This window comes from Passer montanus, unplaced genomic scaffold (genome assembly GCF_014805655.1).
Source record: "Passer montanus isolate IOZ18808 unplaced genomic scaffold, ASM1480565v1 scaffold150, whole genome shotgun sequence".
NCBI lineage: Eukaryota > Metazoa > Chordata > Aves > Passeriformes > Passeridae > Passer > Passer montanus.
Window position 1 is genome coordinate 1,049,443 of NW_024362052.1, and position 8,077 is coordinate 1,057,519.

Genomic DNA, 8,077 nt, shown 5'->3' on the forward strand with positions numbered 1-8,077 from the left:
AAGTTTAATAAATGCTGGGGAAGTTGACAGATTTTTTTTTTAAATCTTGGTATCTTCTGGGTTGGATAGACAATAGTTCTGTTGTATAAACAATTGCTTGAGTTATTTTTATTAACAAGTATTCCAATGGTTTTTGGAAAGGCTGTGTACTCTGTAACAGCCAGTTCTGCACTACAATGAAAGCCACCACTGAGGACATCTGCCTTTCTTGAGAACACTTGGCATTTTTTAATGTAATTTTTTCTAAAAAAAAATAGTTCTTTCAACTCTACTGGTAACCTTACTTCAAATCTAATTTGCTCAAGCAAGTGCTTCTTGAGTGTCACTGCTTCACCCACTTCCTCAAAACCAGTAAATTATTATTATTACAAGATTCTTCTAAGTCTAACTCAAGTTTTGGTCATACCCTGAACAGCGCTGGGCCACAACAGCTCCAAAGCACAGGGGAATCAGCATCCATATCAACTCTGGTAACAGACAAGGCCCTGGCACAGCTGTGCCACCAGCACTCAGCTCCAGAGGGCACAGAGACATTCCCTGCTCCGGGCAGAGGGAAGCTCTTCCTCTTCAGGGAAGCTTTTCAGCTCCCCCCATCACACTGGGCCATCCTCTAACCCAAGCATTCCTGCAGAACCCAGCTGTGGTGCAGGTACCAGCACATTTCTAAAACCCACCCCAACCTAAAGACACTAGGAAGTTTTCTCAACTTGAAAACACAAGTGCATTTAGAGAGTGATTTCACACAGAACTGCAGACATTTGCCCCGTCATGCAAGCTCCAGAAAAGCCCTTTTCTGGAGTTCAGCACAGGAAGTTGGCCACTATATTTATCCCTGAGGAGTTCTTTGATCAAGCTGATTCTCCACAAAAATACCAGCATGCTGTTATGCCAGCTTTCACTTCTGCTAGTGACAGAGATGGACAGAAGGCATATGTTCATCCCTGGAGCAGACTGTAACTTTCAAAGTGCTTTTTTCTTTAAGCCAGCTTGGCTTTCTGTGTTATGATTATGATCACAATTGTGACTTTTTTAGTCAGTCTCCAAAGTGACTCCTTTGCTGCACTGCACAAGTGACACAAAAGTGATGGTGATAAACCAAAAGGCTGCAGTATTTTAATAAAATCCTGCTTAATTCCTCTCTTTCTCCCTATCCTTCATACGCTGCTTTCAAGAACTTGAACAAATACCAGAGACAAAAGCCAGTGCTGATTTGATCTGAAGAGGCTCTGAGTTTTTAAGCTACATTAAAAAAAAAAAAGAAAATTCTGTGTGATTTATCTGTTCCAGTCACTTCCAAACAGAAGATCCACAGGAAGTGTCAAGAGGACAAGTTTGCCCTTGAAGACAAAAATTCTCACTGACCTGTACCATTCTTACCAACTGGAGTCCTCAGAAACAAGGCAAACACTCTCCATGCCAGGGATTTAGATTAATTATCCCACCAAAAGAGGCAGTGCTCACCCTCCTCCCTGCCTGAGCTCCTGCTCTTCGCCGTGTCAGCACAAGCTCCCATGCCCGACAAACTGGATCCGGGAACTGATCAACTGGAAATGTGTTTTTTCTCTTCCTGAGGTTGTTTTTTTTTTTCAACGACATCATTTCCCAAGTGGCTGGGAGGAGCACTGAACGCCTTTTTTTCCCCCTTCCTCCAAGCCCAACTCCCCCAGCTTCAGTGGGATCAGTCCCCACGCTGATGCAGGGGCTGAACAGCAGCGAGCACTTGAGGAAAAGAACCAAGTCACATCATGACTCCAACATTTCAGCTTCATTAAAGCATTGTTCCCCATTCTGTGGAGGAGAACAATTCGCACCTCCAGAACAGCATCAAGAGGAAAATTCCACTGGCAAAGCATTTCAGGACAAGACTGAACAGAAGGCAAGAATACCTTAAGTCTGGAAATGGGAAAGCTCCAGGACAGGAAAACACGTGAGTCACCTGCCAGACGCAGATGCACAAGGGAGCTCCAGCTTCTCCTTCAAGTGTTGAGTTTTTTTCTTGTGTGTGGGAAGGACTGGGAGGTACAGCTGGGAGGATAAGAGCAACCTTCCTCCTCCTATCTCTGAATCATTCCCTGCCCGAGAGGGGGGGTTTCAGATACTCCCCTTCTGCTGGGACTGCAGTCCCCAAAACTGCTCCTGCACAGCTGGACAGATGTACGGACTCTGAAAGAACCATTCCTTGTACATCAGCACAAGGCAAAGCAAACCCTAGGCCAAATATGAGGCAGCCCCCTTAGCAGCAGTTTCAACTTGGATTACTGAGTGCAAAATGTCTTCAGTTTTAATCTAAAAAATGAACAATCTAGACACTTCTTGATTGTTTCAGGTTGAACTTGAGGAGAATGGAAGCCACAATCTCAAACTGATGTTCTAAATAGAAATATTTCATCATATTTCTTAATGTTCCAACATCTTTCTACCTCTGAGCAGCTGCTTATTTGGACACATTATCCACTCTTGATGATTAATACCACGTAAGATAATGGGGTGAGGCAGGGAAAAACATAAAATCAAGGTTTGCTTCAGCTCCTTTCCTAGAATATACCATTATGCTCCTGGAATTTGAGGATGCAGGTAAAATACAGAAGAGGAATGACTCCTGTACATCAAACACCAGTAATTTGAATTTGTCAAAAACTACTTTGAGTAACGCCAACAGAATCATCCTAATGACAACATACAGCCTAAAAGAAAATACTGCAAGCACAAACAAGGATGTATTAAAGACATGCTTGGCTTTGTGGCTGATTTTTAGCCTGGTGTTCGACTATTACCTCATGTGAAAACAAGGTGACACAACAGTTAAGTAATACCTCCATGTGGCTTCAGCTCTTTGCACAGTCATGAGCTCAGGACAGCCTAAGGGGGATAACCCAGCTGAAAAACATCTGGAATACTGAGATAACCTCTCCCAATACCACTAACACAAAGCACTGCTCAGTGCAAACAGAGAGGAAATGCTGCCCTTCATTGGCCAACAATGGATTTTTTTTCCTCCAGAATTCCTGTGTACTCTGCACAATGACTGGATGGGCAGAATTCCCACACTAACAGCAGGACACGCTGAAATTCACTGCTAACTTCATGTTAAGGAAGACTTTTCCCCCTAAGTACACAGGTTAGCTGCATGACCTTACCCAAACCATTTGCCAGCATTGTCCTTCCTCACCAGCAGTTTTCTTACTCAACACATCCAAGTTATGGACATGACAAAAGAAGTCCCACACGGGTGCAGAAGCTCTACAGACACAGCACATCTTTAGGATGCCACCTCAGTTGAGTCACCCACAGAGCCACACCATCAAGAAATCAGAAGCACAGCATTTCAGGAAAAAACACACAGTGTCTCCCCAGGCAGCCATGGATTCAGCTCAGATAGTCCAAAGACACTAACAGCAAATTTAGGCAATTTTTATTGAACACCAAGTTAGACGGGCTTGTCCCCTTAACCTCCAAAACAAGGTTCCTTACTTATCCTGGATCTGCAGCATTTATTTTTCAGTTCCTAAATCCAATTGCAAATCGGCTATATCCTAAATAAGCACCAACAGTTTTGCTTTTAAAACACAGATAGAGGGGAAAAAAATAAACATAATAATCCCATTTGCCCTCAACCTAGACAGATAAGGAAATTCTCTCAGCTAAACCCCTTCCAGAGAAACATTTCTCTTTACGGAACTGAATTACTGGCTTGAAATGTGAGGTGTTTGGCTCCAGCCTGCACAGGGGAATTATGTTTATAAGGACATTTCCTGAAGAAATATCTAAGGAAGTAAACAAATTCACATGGTGCCACCAATATTGAACTCCACCTTCTGCTGTGGTCACTTTCTGCTGGGGGGGTGCTTTTTCAACCCAGATATTCACTGATTACTTGAATTAAATAAAGCACACAAAAATACAGTCATATTTAACAATTTTAAAAAATAAAAAGCATTAGGTCTAACCAACCTGATTTTGCTGGAAGCTAGTCCAAAACAGGAAGGAAGGGATGTTAAACACTTTTGGCTAATGCTTCCCGGGGTCAACTACAGCAGGTTTCACTATTGTGAAACCTGGCTGCAGGATTCCCCCAGCAATAGCCCTGGGATAAGCCCTGAGATTTCAGGGATTTTTGAGAACCATCCTACAGTATTTCTGTCTTTTGAGTGGAAGAAACTAAGTGGTACAGGCAAAACACAGCTGAAACAGACAGGAAAAAAAATAAAAATAATTCCAAGATAAACAATGCAGCAGAATGTGAGACTGAACTGCACCTCAGGATGTCACAGTCAGCTGCATGCTCAATCACATCTGTGAGGACCCAAGGCCAGGAAAGCAATGGCAGTGAAGGCAACACATCACACAGAGGTCAAGCCAGGCATGGTGGCCCTGCAGAATCCAAAGGCCTCATTCCAGGATTCTGATGAAGACTGCTAGGGTTAAAAAAGGAAACAGATTGCTAAAACAAATTCAGCTCATTTGAACACTTAAGCTCTTCAAGTCTTTTCCAATTTAAATATTACAACCATGTGCCTGTGATGCTCTTGAAACCACACCAGGACGCCCAAGTTTTCAGATTAACTTTGCCTTAAATCTGAATCCAAAGAATTCAGAGTAGCTTCTTCTGCATGAAGAAATTTTAGGGGACTGGTGGTGTTGTGTTGTTCTACTTACTTCATCTTAGTAGCTCAGTTCAATTACTATTTCAATTGCAGCTGAAAAAACAAAAATGAGCTTTTACTTCCAGGAGGCCCAAGTGAACCAAGAAGGCTTCAAGAACAGCCAAAACATCTCAAAAAGCATCTTTTAAATAGGGCAGTGCTTTCAGGTACAGTTAACTGAGGATTATATTCTGGAAGGCTAATTTGCACAGCACCTAAGACTCCAGCAACAGAGAAGGTAATAAACACACAAATCCAAGGTGGATCTACACCTTGGATCATCACAAGATTCATGGACAAGAAGTAACCTACAAATTCCTAAGATGGATATAAAGGGCAATTATAAATTTCACTGCCAGCAGCAAACATCCTCCAAGTTCAAAGACTTGAAATAAGCTTGTAAACAATTTTTATTACACAACTAAACCTTTCAGTGTTAAATAAGAGAAGCCCTAATGCACTCTGGGCATCGGGTTTCTAAGCAGCAGCTTGCTACGAGGACCTGGTCATTTTTTACACCTTTCACTACAAATGGAAGTGTTGAAGACAATGTGCATGGACAAGAACACGTGGAAGGAATCTGCCAGCTGACCTCCCCTGCTATGTAGCTCCTACTGTCATTCTTCTCATTCCTCAGGATTCCTCTTCCTGTATACTGAGAAAAGCTGCCATTTTTTAACCACTGTTACATAGGGAAAAGGCAATTTGCCTTTTACAGACAACACTGGACCCCACTACCTAAAGTCTTGGGGTTTTGCAGTAATTTGCTGCAATTTGAAAGATAACCTTGGAGGTTGCCATGAACAGTGTGGCAGGAGCTCAGTGGCTGCTGGTATGAAATTCCCATTCAACTTCTCCCAAAGCTCTCCACAGTGCCTGTGTTTCCACACTGAGATCTGATGGAGTTCAGACATGGACGTGGAAACACCTGATCCTAATTCTTGATTCCATCCCATCAGCTCAGCAACAACTCAGGTGAACAATGTCTTTCTACTCCTGGGGTTTCAGGATGCACCAGGTTTCCCTTCAGAACTCCTTGGACTTGTTGCTACAGTACCCCTGATTTTTAGAAGCAGTCTCATTAGCAGTCAAATACTAAAAGCACTTTGCTTCAGAGATTAGAGAAGTCTTAATGTATTAAGCATGGGAAGGGCAAAAAATAGCCTAAGACAAACTGTCTTAAGTTTACAGAGATAATGAAGGGAACGGCTGGGAGGGAACACCAGCTTCTGCAGCATTCCCACAGCAGTTTCCATTCACAGCAAAGCCAGCAACTTGCACTTTTGTGTTTTTCCACACTTTATGTGCCTTCCACGCTGCCCGTGGTCAGAAGACCACAACCAAAATGAAAAGCTGGCACAACTCAAGAAAATGTGAAATAAAAAAAAAAAACCCTTAACCCCGAAACAACTAGAAAGCCCTTTGTTCCTACAGTGGCATTTTTTTTAAGCCTCTAAAAGCCAAAACTAATCATCATGTTCCTCAGACATGGAAACTCCCCTTTCTCTGAGAACATTCAAAACACTTTTCCTGCCCAGGAGCTGCTGGGAACGATGTTCAAGTTGGATGCTCTGCTCCATTAATCAGGCCATCCTCATGTCCACATTCCTAAAAACTGTGACTTCAGCTCTGCATATTCTACAAGCTGCATCATTTTATCCTGAAGTCACTAGGAAAAAGATTAGAACAGATTTTTGCAAGCAACCTGCATGCTCAAGAACAATTATAAATGAAGCATGTAGCATGTGTTTTGTTGTGAATCCTGAATTTCATCATCTCACTATTATTCACTTGCTTACTTAGCCCTGCTTAATATTTAATCCCAGATCACCCAGCCTGGGAAAGCCCTCACTTAGGATAAGATGAAACCATTGGAGAAGCTTCCAGATGCCCAAACTGCCTTCACAAATTGCCTATATCACTATCTATGGCACATGTCACTCTGTCAAAGGAAAAAAGAGAACTATTCTGCTGCCTCATGATATTTAATGACCACTGGCAATTCTTCCTGTCTGCAGCTCCCAAAGAATGTGAACCAAGTGCTTTGAAGGCACAGCAAGCAGGCAGAGGCTCACCTCACCCACACAGGATTCCAACTGGAAGCTCCCAGTGCAAGGAGCCACTGGGAAGAATGGCTGTGGACCATTAAATAAAAACTCCACCAGCAGGTCTGGCTTGACACAAATTCTGTTGAATGTTTCCAGCACAGGCAGCTGACCTCAGGCTTGTCAACGATACATTGAAGTTGCTGCAGGGCCTCCATCCCTTCGCCACAGCAAATCCCAAAGGCCTCTGCCCCACAGAGCTCCCCAAGCACCTGCAGGACCACTGGACAACACAGCTCAGCAGCAAAGCAGTCATCTACAAGCCTTGCACCATAAGAACTTCTACCTACATGTCGACATCAACTTTCCTAAAAGACAGAAATATGTGCACTGCATGCAATTTATCTCAAACAGCTGGATAAAATGCTTCTTGTATCAACTTCAGCAGGAATAAGATGCAGAGTGCTGCCTAACCGTGGAAAAAGCTATCAGCATCCTAGCCCAGCCCTTCCTTGAAGCTATCAGACCCTTCCTTCCTGCCCAATTTCTAACAGAACTGTAGATATATTGCTTGGAAGCCAAACTGCTTAGAAACCAAGCTCAAAGAAGAGCTGAAAAACTTCGAGTGGACTTTTCTGTGGACACCACTCAAAAAAAAAACCAAAGCAGAAGTGAATGTTCAGCTGGACAGCTTACAAGATTAAAACCGCTCCAGAAAGCACCCCCGTGTGACTATACATGCAAATTAGGGGCTCCCAGCCTCACCAGCCTTTTCCAACGACACCCACCTGAAAATCCTAACACCGGACAAAACCCAGTTACTAATGCTCCCCGGGGCTTGTTTCTGCATTGCATGGGACCAGGGCGGCCTGCAGCTCTGGAGAAAACGCCTCTCAACAGCTCAACACCCGGGGTTCTCCGGCACCTTCGCCTGGCTGCACCTTCACCTGCTTTACCTGCTTTACCCTCTCTCCAAGACGGCCCGTTCCCACCGCTGGGCGCGCCAGCACCTTGCCAGCCACGCAGCCACGCTCCAGCCCGCCTCGGGAGCCTCACGCCGGGCTGGCCGGCAGCATTGCCACTGCCCGGCTCCCCTCTCCACCACCGCGACACAGCACATGGCTCACAGCACCCGCAGTAGCCCCTGGGCCTCTCCCTTCGGGATAGGGCCACACCAGGCGCTCGCAGGGAGCCCCCGAGCCCTGGGGGAAAGCGGGGGGCGCTGGCCCCGCACCCCGGCTGGCAGGGCGGCCCGGGGCCGAGCCCCGCCACGAGGTGCTGCCCCTGCCCGGCTCTGCCGCAGGGCCGAGGGCGGGGGAGCCGGCAGCCGGCTGGAATTATGAAACCGGATCGGCAGGGAACCCCCCCGGGGCCTCCCCCGCGCCGTAC

General features: G+C 45.1%; 1 protein-coding gene across 7 annotated transcripts in view; it reads right to left on the bottom strand.

Annotated features, from left to right (window-relative positions):
- The window catches only part of ANKRD17 (ankyrin repeat domain 17), a 69,024-nt gene that overhangs the window by 59,803 nt on the left and 1,144 nt on the right, over positions 1-8,077 (bottom strand). The window lies entirely within an intron of this gene.